At 41.6% G+C, this 12,074-nt stretch overlaps 1 long non-coding RNA gene across 1 annotated transcript; it reads right to left on the bottom strand.

The window, feature by feature from the left end:
• Positions 1 to 435: 435 nt before the first annotated feature.
• On the bottom strand, positions 436 to 10,049 carry LOC121923229. The gene is made up of 4 exons (XR_006102335.1): positions 9,886 to 10,049; positions 9,447 to 9,577; positions 6,115 to 6,188; positions 436 to 3,656 (listed from the first exon to the last, which is right to left on the bottom strand). It is a non-coding gene; the product is annotated as an uncharacterized LOC121923229 (long non-coding RNA).
• Between the last annotated feature and the right edge of the window lie 2,025 nt (positions 10,050 to 12,074).

Raw genomic sequence — 12,074 nt, 5'->3', positions numbered from 1 at the left:
TATTATTATTATTAACCATACTGATGAACAGAATATCACAATGTCAGTGTTTGGAAAACAAATTATACATAAGATTTATTATATATAAGTATTTAACAGGCATACCTTGATATATGTTGTGTGCCTTTAAGTTGTTTCTGACTTATGGCAACCCCAAGGTGACTCCATCATGGGGTTTACTTGGCAAGATTTATTCAGACAAGGTTTGCCATTGCCATCCCCTGAAGCTGAGAGCATGTGACTTGCCCAAGGTCTCCCAGGGGGCTTCATGGCCAAGCTAGGAATCGAATCCTGGTTTCCAGAGTTGTAGTCCAATACCACTACACCACACTAGCTCTCACCATTGAGATATATATATATATATATATATAGAGAGAGAGAGAGAGAGAGAGAGAAAGAGAGAGAGAGAAAGAGAGAGAGAGAGAGAGGCCTAAATCTGTCACTGGGAAGGAGGATTTGGAACTGCGGCAGGTACCCCTAAACACACATTGGCTGGTTTCTCTTGCAACTGTATATGTCTTTTTTGAGTGTTGTGAAGGTTGATATTCCCTTCTTCCATGCAATGCTAAAAACATCCCCCCCAACTTACAGTACAACTGCTGAGATCCCCTCCCAAGGCCATTCCTGTGTCTTGTGAAAAGCAGGCAGGATCTATCCATGTGCAAAATGATTACAGCATCACTAAGACCTTCACAGAATCCCAGTGGCCCTTAGTGCTGATTATGTTACTTTCATAATCTTGTTCTCTCACCACAAAGCACAGAATGCCCATGCTATGGATGGGGATTTCAGAGTGTGTATGGTAACTCTGGGTGGTATGTGGCACAGACTAGCATAGTTCTGCATACAGAACTACTACCATATGCTGAGCCACACAGGATTGCAGCCCCAGTATTCCCAGTGGCATCAATGAGAGTTACTCACTTGGAGTAAATGGCTATTCATTGGTGTGAGGTTGATTTTTCATTAGAACTGTGGTGGAAAGGGGGAAAAATGCTGACACTCTTCCCACATTCCATTCCACAACCTACTCTTACATCCTCTTTTAACCTACATCCTTCCCTTCACCTATATGTTAACTAAAGGGCTGGACAGACCATCCCAAAAGGGTGGTCTGGAGCCACCCGTTTTCCCTCCAGAGGGAACCCACAGCAACCAAACTGCACTGGCTCCCTCCGCACCAAAAAGAACCCGCTAAAAGTGCCGCCATCATTGCGCCATTAGTGCATTGTGTCACATCAATGACACAAGCGCAGTGCCCCAACGTGCGGATGCAGTGCCACGCTTGTGTCATCATGGCAGCCTCTGTGTAGACCAAAGGCCGCCATGATGGCAGCGTCGCTCTGTACTAAGGTTTGGGAATGTGCAGTTGCTGCATGCTCCCAAATCCTAATTTTGGGCAGAGGACGGCGCTTCCCACCCGCCTATCTCAGGCCTTTTTCTGAGCTATTAAGACAGCATATTGCAAAGAAGACCACATATAGTGCATGGTGAATACCTCTGCTTTAAAAAACAGAGATATTCACCATGCAAATGTTGATCCTACTTTGGTTTTGTTCAGATCCCCACCTCCACCCCATGTTAGGCCACCAAATGGCCAATCATAAAAGACACTAGGCAGAAAGTAATAATCCATTGATTCACTAAACTTGTTTTGAACAATGTAGATGTGCACTGAAATTGTTGCCACTAGCTCTGATCCAGTCATTGTTTTTGTACATCACAATTCCAGTATACTGCAGTGTGAACTGAGTTGAATCCCAATACTGGGGGGTGGAGGGAAATCTTTGATAATAAAGCATTCTGATATGCCATTCTCTGAGAACTACTTTGGGGTTGGGGCCCTGCAATTTCTTGTGGGCCAGGTAATATTAGTAGACTTGGTCATGTCCTTGACATCAAGGTCATGTCGATGCCCATGGATATTATTGGATTCCTGGCTCAAGTCCCATGTGGAGTTTTTTCCACCTAGTGCTTTATCCATGAATCAGATTTATTCCTTGCTCCTCTTTCCAAAGTGTGAGGGGGAAGAATAGGTCTGAAATACTACTTGCAAAGGCTAAGTGCAGCCATCTTTTCTCCAGTGGAATAAAATACACACACACACACACACCATACTAAAATAAATCGATTATTCTTAAAGTTGCTCCTGTCAGTTTGCTTCCTCCCCTTCTTTTTAAATTCTTGTGCACATTAAAGGCAACGCACAAAGCTTTGCAAATGATAAAACTGTTTTCTTCTCTTAGATAGCTTCTGTTTTAGTCTTTGACACTGCTGATGGATTAGTCTTCTACTGTCAACTGGAAAAGAAATTGTGAATGAGTAGATCCACACAGATGTCATGTAATGCTGTGCTTTCTAGCAACTCCTGTTTCCATGACCAGCTTCTGTCTATAAGGCTTTGCAAAAGGAAGTCCCACTGACTAAAGATCTCCTGTAACTGTAATTAGTAGCACCCTCCTCACAGTTTCTATTCCTGTTCTCCTTGTCTGTTCAACACAGCAACAGCAGTATCAATGGACTGCCCCTTAAATGCCTATGAATTTCTTTTCCTCATAGGTGAGATGATAGATCATTGGTGGAAAGTGGTCCCAGTGTCACTGAGACAGTGAATCCATTGAGGGTTTTAGTCCAAATTTTAAAGAAACAATGGAAAGGGCTGTTTTCAACACCATGGGCAGATGCTTTAAAGTTATAATGAAACCTGGATGAAATTCACGCCCCCACTGGAAGTTACCAGACATCACTGAAACAAATGTGGAAGTTTTTAAATAAATACAAAACATTAAAAAAAAACTAATTTACAAGAGATGAGACTAGGATGGGTAAATATGTTCAACATTTTGCATTTGGTCCAATTTGGGGGAAAAGCCACATATAAATAAAATAAACAATATGTTGGGTCTCAGGAAAAGACAACAACAGAACTGTCTGTTTCTGGCTTAGTCAAAAAGATCTGAGATCCCTGCTGTATAAGAGGGGGAGTGGCTGTATATGAGAGACCAGCCCTAGTTTCCCTTGTCACATGGAGAAACCATGCCTACATATTTTGATGGGAACTCAATGACACAGGACTGACATAAAGTTTTTGTCCTTTCATGGAGGGAGTGTGGGGGAAACAGGATGGCTGTGGGTCTTCTGGATCCATAGCCTCCCTCAACATCCACTAACACTGCCACCAAAGCAAAGGAGCAGTGATAGTGGACGCTTACAGGGTCAGAAGGAATTGCAGGGGGTTGAACACCTTCTCCGCCTGCGTGCATCCTCCTGCAACCAAGAGGAAAGAGGCATATGCATCCTGACAGGGTCCAGGGGATTGTAGTTTGAGTTTTCACTGTTTGTGCTGCCCTGCCATTCTTTTTCCTGCTAAATTTTTCCTGACTTCATCACCCTCCCTCCATGTATTTTATTTTCAAGCAATTTATTACTACCCTTAAAATTTCCAATATGTAAAAAAAGATTCTAGATTTCTCAGATGCCTTTGAAAGTATCACTAAACGGTTAGGATGTGTGCCTCGCAGTCTTTGATCTTAATAATGATTTGGTTTTTAGCATGTCCTTTAGCCAGCTACCATGTTGAAGACAAGTCCAATGAATGATATGAAGATCACTTCCAGATGAGAGATCTCTCAGTCTTGCTCTGTGTAGGATTTTCCCTAAAAATCAAAATCAAAACAAACAAGACGTGTTTTCAGCAACACCAAAAAAAGCCTTCCAGCTGCTTCCTCAGCTTCCTGGGAGATTTCTAAATTGGATTAAAATGTTCTTATCTGATCTCCAAGCATTTTCTGTCTTGGCAATGGAGCCTGCAGGGAGATTCTGATAGCAGTAGAGCTGTCAGTCTTTTCATTTGTAGACATGGTTTTACTATTTTGTTACTTTCTAACGTAGGTTAAAATAGATTAATGGAAATTAGCACCTTTCAGTTACAAACTCTGATTTCACCAGAGTGATTGTTATTGCTCTGTCAGGAATAATTCCTTGCCTAGATCAAGAGGTATATAGTACTGCTCTGGAAGTGATGGATTAAAGTGTTGAAAGGATCTATTTCTGCTTTCTCCCTCCTCAGGAATCCTCTCTGATGGCCTATAGTACTGTAACCAGATATGACCCCAGTTGGTAACCATAGAGAAACCATAAAAACCATAGTGGTTTGAGCATTGAACTATGACTCTGGAGATCAAGCTTCTTTTCCCCTCTTGGCCACAATCTTAGCTCTAGAAAAAAACTTGATAGTTTTGTTTTAGGATTGTCATAAGTCAGAAACGACTTGAAGGCACAAAACAACAACAATAGTAAATACAGGAGAAAGATCAATTAATTTGAGATGTGGTGCTGGAGAAGAATGCTGAGGATTTCATGGAAAGCCAAAACAAACAAACTGGTCCTAGAGCAGATCAAGCCAGAAATCTCCCTGGAAGCCAAGATGACAAAAATTAGGCTGGCATATTTTGGGCACATCATAAGAAGGTATGAGTAATTGGGGGAAAAAATAATAATTTAAGGAAAGGTGGAAGGAAGTAAAAAGAGAGGAAGGGCGCATGCTAGATGGATGGACTCTATTAAAGAGATCATGAGTATGAGTTTGCAGGTGTTCGGCAGAGCATCAGCAGGGTTACCATGGATCAAGATTGATGCAATGGCAGTTAACAACAACAGCAAAGCTTTTTCTCTCTTGATGTTAATAGCGTGGGCTTTTTTTTTAATCTCTAACTCCTCTTTCTTCTGTTTTGAATTCTTCATCTTTGCTTATTTTGTTCCAGCTGTTATCACTATGCATATGCATAAACTGTATTTCTGTATTCCAGTCAACATTTCTATTTACTTCTGTGTCTTCATTCTCTAGTTGTCATTTAGTTGTCATGCTTCTCTCATTGCCCAACTCATGCTCCATAAATTCCTTTCTCTACATAATGATTTTGAATGTCTATAAACTCAATATTATATGTTCTTACCTGGGCCATCTTCCATTCTCCTTTGTCATTTTCTTTGCACTTCCTGACATTGTCTAGTTTGTTCTATCAGTATTTTTGAAAGTCTGATATAAAACTCTTATCTTCAAACCATGGCATGTTTTGGTCTTCTCCAGCAATATGCTTTCCTTGTGCATCTTAGTAGACTGGGGGCCTATTCTAATAAATGTTGACTAAAGGAGAGTGGCTCTTCTGTTAACAACAATAGGAGAACGTTCTGTTGTTTTTGTTTGTTTTTCATTATCCTGTGCTCTTAGAGAGGAAAAGTCAATAGAAGTTGCTGCCATTGTCTGACACCAGCAGCTAGTCTTCTTCAAATCTGCTACAGCATCCCTATCAAAATAGTGCTAGACAAGTTTTTCAAGACTTGTTTCAATGGAAACCCATCATAAAAGTGCAACCAAACAGAAAGGCTAGAATGTTTTTGTCCATGGAATGTCTTTCAGTAATGTCAGACATATTCATAGGCAAGGATGCAAAGGATTACATTTTAAACATTATAGCTTAGATATCTGAAAGGGTCAACAGAGGTTAGAAAGACTGAAAACCATATAAAAATGAAGTAAAGAACTGAAGGTAGAGAAGAAGTCTAATTATGCCATTTTTAATTATTCCTTGATAAAATTACATATGTCCAGGATTTAAAATGTTGAGACTAAAAACCTACAGTGTTCTGGTTGAAAGGGGAGAGGGAATTTCAAAATTCTAAATTATAGCAGATATGTTAATAAATAAAAAGCACAAGGATTTCTCTTTATTGATTACCAAGTGGGAAAATCTTACTAAAATATTCCATTTAGCCATTTCATTCTTGGTCATGAAAACGTGAGCATCTATATTCACTACTGTCACTGCTGAATTCTGTAGCCCTGCTGGCAAGAAGGAGCCGCTGGTGTAGAATGGGTGTAATGTTTTTCTCTTGCCTTCCCTCAGAAAAATACACCAGCTCTTGTTGTTTCCACAAGCCAAGGAGAGCTGTGATTCCAAGATCACTCTAGACACACCAGGAGTTGCCCTGGGTCATCCCCAGCAATAGCTTTTTTCAAACAATAATCAGTTATTCTTGGCATTTTCTACCAATCTGTGTAAAAGAGAAAACATTTAATAAGAAAGGAAAAAGCAACATATATAAATGACTCACCCCCAGCCAATGTCTTTCAGAATTGGGCTGCCAGGTCAGTGGTATCCTACAGCATCATATTTGAGGCCTAAAAGCTGAAATCAAAGAGCGGATGGATTTCTGTGAAGTCATGAGGGTGGGTTCTTGTGATTATGATGATGACAACAACAATGATATTTATTTATATCCCACATTCCCCAAAAAATTGAGTCTCAAAGCAGTTTTAAAAGAGCCATACTATTAAAATCATACAAGAGGAAAGTATTAAAATAGAGGTTAACTATTTACAGCATTCACACCATTCATACTTCAGTTAAAGAATAAATGCAATTTAAAAATAAAGAGCTCTTTAAAACAAGTCATTTCAAACAATACAGCACACCCGTTCTTAAAAATATTCTGTGTTAAAACCCTGTCTGAATAAAACATGTTTAGCCTGCCAACAGAAGGACAACAAAGAAGGGGCCATTCTGGACTCTTGGGGAAGGGAGTTCCAGAATCTATGGGCAGCCACCAAGAAGGCCCTCTTTTGTGTCCCCATCAACTGTGCTTGCAACAGTGGTGGGACTGAAAGAAGGGCCTCTCCTGAAGATCTCTGAGCCCAGGGCAGCTTATACAGGGAAATATGGTCTGCCAAATAGCCTGGGCCTGAGCTATATAGGGCTTGATAGGTCTGGGATGTCATGGAATCAGTCCTTGTGTTGTCACAGTGGTGAAACAGCCAAGCATTGGGAAGTGAACAAGGACTGGGTCATCTCATTGAAGAAATAGTGATGGTGGCCATCTAGGCAGATAAACCCAAAATTTGGTAAAATGCAGCAAACTGCAGCCAAGGGGGGAAATGTAGTTTTTATAATAATAATAATAATAATATTTATTTGTATACCGCCCTGTGGCGAACCAATCCGGGCGGTTGACAACAGTGATTATAACAGAGTAAAATATAAAATTAAAAACATTATAATCCCTCCCCTCCTTATAAAAGTATTAAAAAATATGACAGATTAAAAACACAATATCAAAACATAAAATATAGTTAAAACAAACTAAAAACCCTGGTGTCCCTCTGGAGATCCTCAACCATCACTGAAGATGGGGCCACGAGAGGAAAGAGGGGATCAGGGAGCCCAGGCCGGGATGGTTAATCTGGAAAGGCCTGCCGGAAGAGATCCGTCTTGACAGCTTTTTTAAAGCTGTCTAATGATGTCAACTGACGGATCTCATTCGGCAGGTCGTTCCAGAGTTTGGGGGCGACAGCAGAAAATGCCCTCTGGGAGGTCGCCGCAAGCCTAGATTTTAGAGGCTGCAGTAAGTTCCTCCCAGAGGACCGGAGAGCGCGGGGAGGATTATATGGGAGGAGGCGGTCCCTGAGATAGCTTGGACCCAAGCCATTTAGGGCTTTAAAGGTAATAACCAACACCTTGTACTGGGCCCGGAAGCTAATAGGCAGCCAGTGGAGGGACCTCAGAACCGGAGTAATGTGGTCCCTCCTAGATGTACCAGAAATAAGCCTGGCTGCCATATTTTGTACCAGCTGAAGCTTCCGAGCCAAGCACAAGGGTAGCCCCATGTAGAGTGCATTACAGAAGTCCAGGCGTGAGGTTACCAGTGCGTGCACAACAGTTTCGAGGTCCCTTACTTCCAGAAAAGGGCGCAGCTGGCGTATCAGCCGAAGCTGATAGCAGGCGCTCCTGACCGTCGCATTTACCTGATTTGTCATCAGGAGCGACGAGTCGAGGAGCACCCCCAGACTACGAACACAGTCACTGGAGGAGAGTGTGACCCCATCCAGGACTGGAGGTTGCAACCCAATTCTTGGTTTCGGGGCCGCTACCGTGAGCACCTCCGTCTTATCTGGATTCAGTTTCAATCTGTTTTTCCTCATCCAGCCCATTACCGCTTGAAGACATCCATTGAGAGAAGAGATGCCATTGGAATTCATGGCCGACGAACGAGACATGGAGAAATAGATTTGGGTGTCATCAGCGTACTGATAACACCCAGCACCATAACTCCTTATTATCTCACCCAGCGGCTTCATATAGATGTTGAATAACATCGGGGACAAAATAGCCCCCTGAGGAACCCCACAAGTGAGGTTCCTCTTACTGGAGCTACAGTCCCCGAGCAGCACCTTTGTGGTCAGGAAGGCAGAGAAAGATACCCAAAGTTGCAGCACTTCCTTCCGTTTACACTCCTTGAATTCTCCTTGGCCTTATCTATACTATCCTTTTTATTTGAGGAGATTCTTCAGGCCCTACACTGTGGCTGGATCTTATAAAATGCTCACTACTAGTCTCAGGCAGTTTTTGTTGTAGGCTCTATCGTGCTACTTTAAGAGCATTTACAACAAGAATGTTCCGCAGTTGTGGTGGTGCTCCACTTCCTGCCCATTCCTGCACCTGTCTCCTATCCTCATCTCTGTCCTCCCACTTGGCTTTTTAGTGCACCAATGTTGCACGAGATCAGTGCTTATGAGCCACAGAAACCTGGTCCCAGCTGGGAAACGGTGCAAATGGGTGCCCAGGCTTTAAAACCAGTTTGTACATAGAAATCAAACTTTCTCTTTAAGGCTTAAGCAGGGAAAGATCTTAATATAGATGTATCTTTTATCTGTTTTTACCTTTTGTATGGCTTTTAATCCTTTTTCAATGTTTTAATGTGGTGTTTTTGAATTGGATTTAAAACTTTTTGTAAATACTTTTTGTGGGGTTTTCAGGCTATGTGGCTGTGTTCTGGAAGAGTTTATTCACCAGCATCTGTGACTGGCATCTTCAGAAAATGTTGGTACAGGAGTGAGTGAAGAGTGTGTGTGTGTGTGTGTGACCTTTGGTTGAGAGGAAGTGACTTCCTTTCAACCAAGGGTCACACAGTAAGTGTGTGTGTGTGTGTGTGTGTGTGTGTGTGTGTGTGTGTGTGTGCCAGCATTCTCTGAAGATGTAAGCCACAGATGCTGGCAAAACATCAGGAATGAACTCTTCTAGAATACAGCCGCATAGTCCCAAAACCCCACAAAAAACTATGGATTCCAGCTGTGAAAGCCTTCAACATCACCTTTTGTAAATGTTTTTAATTTGTTGTTATAGAAGCTACTTTGGGCCCTGGCCTAGGGGAAAGGAGTTAGATAAAGAAAGTAAATAAAGTAAAATAATATAAAACTAATAAATGAATAAAGAATCTATATCAAGCGTTTAAATGAAAAGGGATCTTGTAGCTTATTTCAGACTAACTGATAAATATGTTTGTAGCATAAGCTTTCATAGACGGGCTCTACTTGATCTGTAGACCTAATTATTTGCTGAGATTCTTCCAGTTCAAAAAAATGTAGGAAACTTCTCTATATACTTCAGTACCTCTGGAAGCAGTGCAAGTGCTGCTCTACGCAAAAGGGACATTCTCTTGCACGATGACACTGGGGCCACCTGAGTTTCCCCATGACGCAGAGAGAAAGTGTAGAGATGATCCCTGGCCAATTTTCCACCTGCTGGAAGGGAAGGGAAGCAAGTATTTTAGAACCAGACATGGATCCTCCACTTCCCAAGTCCTCCTGTTTCCTTAACATGCCTACATAACTAGCGGGACTTTATACTAGCACTGGCATGGGATGTTCTATCCATATGACTATGAAGAAGTAGATGAAGAGATACTTGGCCCACATTTTCTGCCATGGCAGCAGCAAGTTGGCAAGGCTATAGATACATCAAAATCTCTGCCCTTGGATCTTTCCACACAGATTATGTATCTTCCCATACATAGGCGCAGTGGTTAAATGCCAGTACTGTAGCCACTTACCCACAGCCACAAGATTCCAGCCAAGGGTTCCAGGGGCGACTCAGTCTGGCATCCTTCTGAGGTTGCTAAAATGAGTACCCAGCTTGTTGGGGGCAATTAGCTTACATGTTGTAAACCATTTAAAGATTGCTTAGTTCAGTATGAAGCGGTACGGAAATGTAGCTGCTATTGCTATAAACAGACAGACAGACAGACAGACAGACAGAGACAGAGAACGTATGTGTTAGTTTGGAGTCACTCTGGCAATAGTGTTTCTATTATGACTGCAATCACTGTTCTGCATTGAATGCCCTCAATATGAGAGGGGTGAGAGGACTAGAACTTTTTTGCAAATCTTAGATCTACTCATTGCTTCCCATTGGCAGCAGTGGGGAAAAACCACCCTTTACTGGAATATAGTTCCAACCAATCAGGGATATGTAGCAGCCATACACCCCCATACCACTGAGAGCCAGGATAATTCTTCCTGCCATCAGTCTTGGCTTTGTGACGATGCCACTTAGCCACTTAGATCTGGCTACATAACAGCTGATTCAGGCAGGAAGCATTACCCTCACTCTAAATTTATGGTCACTTTCTCTGTCTGGAGGAAGAATAAAACTTTTAGCTGAATTATGTCCTTGCGTGTTTATTGGCCAGCAAATGTATTTTGCTCTTCAGCTGGCAGATATTCTGCTGTTAAAAGACAACTCTGTTCACCACCCATAGTTTGTTCAGACATATAAATTAGAACTGCCTAGCTTAGAGCTTCACACAGTGGTGGTCCATGGACCAGGGCCAGTCCATGATCCTTCAGCTGATGGCCTCTGGAGAGTTTCCAGGAACGAAAGAAATGATTGCGCTAATATGGTACCAGTCCCCTAGCACAATGGAGGAAAAAACTGCTGGATCCTTACATCAGATAGATTACAAAGCTCTAGTCTCAATCATTCATTCTTTAAATAGTTAAATCAATATGTGAAGAAGAGAGTGTGGTAGCCCAGTCTGCTCTGTCATAAGTAACAAAGGTGGCAACTGGTTTGGAGATGTTCCATACATAGAAGAAGCTGACCTCTTCAGGAGAGCTTCTTCTATGTGTAGATAACCTCCCAGGAACCCAAGACTCAAACATTCAAGGATGTGAGTCCTGACTCACATGGAGGCACAATTTGAATGAGGAGATCCATGAAATCATCATCATCATCATCATCATCATCATCATCATCATCATCATCATCAAAGCCAAGCCATTCATATACAGACTACAGGAGTGGGCAAAAGGTAATTCAGTGTGGTTAATTGTTCTTCACTAATATTACCATGCCCAATTTGCTCATCTTCTTCTACTCAGCATATTGGCTATGATAATCAATGCAGCCCAATGCTACTGTGGCTAAGTGACTGGAATTTAACTAGGAATGGATGGGCATACATACCCTACACTGCATACAGAGCCCACATCACAGAATACTTATAAAAGCTAAGCAACATAGGTTCTCTTCCTTTTTCTCTCCTCACACATAAACAGGCAAGACTGATGGCTTAACTGCTTGCCTGCCTGGGAAATGAACTCCTAAACTACTTGGAATGATGCTTCTGGGCATGCTCAGAAATGTAATTTCCTGCAAGGAACAACATCTTCCAAGAGCAAATGACAAATCTATTGGTCCCAGCAGGAAATTAAAGTTCTTTTATTATTATCATTAATTTTTTACATGTACATTCTAATTGACAATCAAAGTAATATTTATTCAGAAAAAAAAGACAGAAAGAAGAAATAGAGAGAGAAAAAGGGGAAGGAAATTAAACTTCTAGCCATGATTTGCAGTATCATTTCAACATGCTCTGGAGTCAACTGAGTGGGCATCCAGCTGGCTGGTAGGCCCACTTTTGTTGTAGTGGCCATGCTGGCTGAAAGAACTGGGACTTGTAGTCTACAAAAGAAACTTCATCGAGTTCCCACTTGGACAAAACTTAAAATAGAAGAGAACTTTTCAAGCAGGGAGGTTCATTTTTCAAGTCCTTAACACTGCTGAATATCCATCCTATCCCTAAATATAACAACAGATACAAGCCTTGTTTTTGTATTATAAGAATGTGTGTTTATGAGCATGTGCAAAACGGTTAGGAGAAATTAAATAAATAAACTTCATAAATTCAAATCTAGTGGTAGATTTTGGAGCTGGCATTGGAGCAGTCTTTCTCCTATC

This window comes from Sceloporus undulatus, chromosome 2, assembly GCF_019175285.1.
Source record: "Sceloporus undulatus isolate JIND9_A2432 ecotype Alabama chromosome 2, SceUnd_v1.1, whole genome shotgun sequence".
Classification (NCBI taxonomy): domain Eukaryota; kingdom Metazoa; phylum Chordata; class Lepidosauria; order Squamata; family Phrynosomatidae; genus Sceloporus; species Sceloporus undulatus.
Note: the sequence above shows the minus strand (reverse complement) of the source record. Positions and strands in the feature narration are given on the sequence as shown.